Source organism: Penaeus monodon, chromosome 23 (genome assembly GCF_015228065.2).
Source record: "Penaeus monodon isolate SGIC_2016 chromosome 23, NSTDA_Pmon_1, whole genome shotgun sequence".
Classification (NCBI taxonomy): domain Eukaryota; kingdom Metazoa; phylum Arthropoda; class Malacostraca; order Decapoda; family Penaeidae; genus Penaeus; species Penaeus monodon.
In genome coordinates, this window is record NC_051408.1 from 19706103 (window position 1) to 19706361 (window position 259).

The following is a 259-nucleotide window of genomic DNA, read 5'->3' on the forward strand; positions in this document are numbered from 1 at the left end:
AAATGTTGGACGAAGAACAGCCTTTCGTAAGTCGTCCTGGCAGCACTCGTGGCACTGCCAGGCCTCCCGAAACACAAGGCCGGCAAGGTTGTGATATTTATTATATGCTCTTGACGGTGTGATGAAAGAGAAAAACGTTGACAGAAAAGAACAGTCAGGTTTCATGTCACTACATGTTAATAGGCGACGGCATTCAGGTAGATCAGCATAAACTGTATTGTATAATTACAAATTGAAAATGCAATAAACACTATAATCA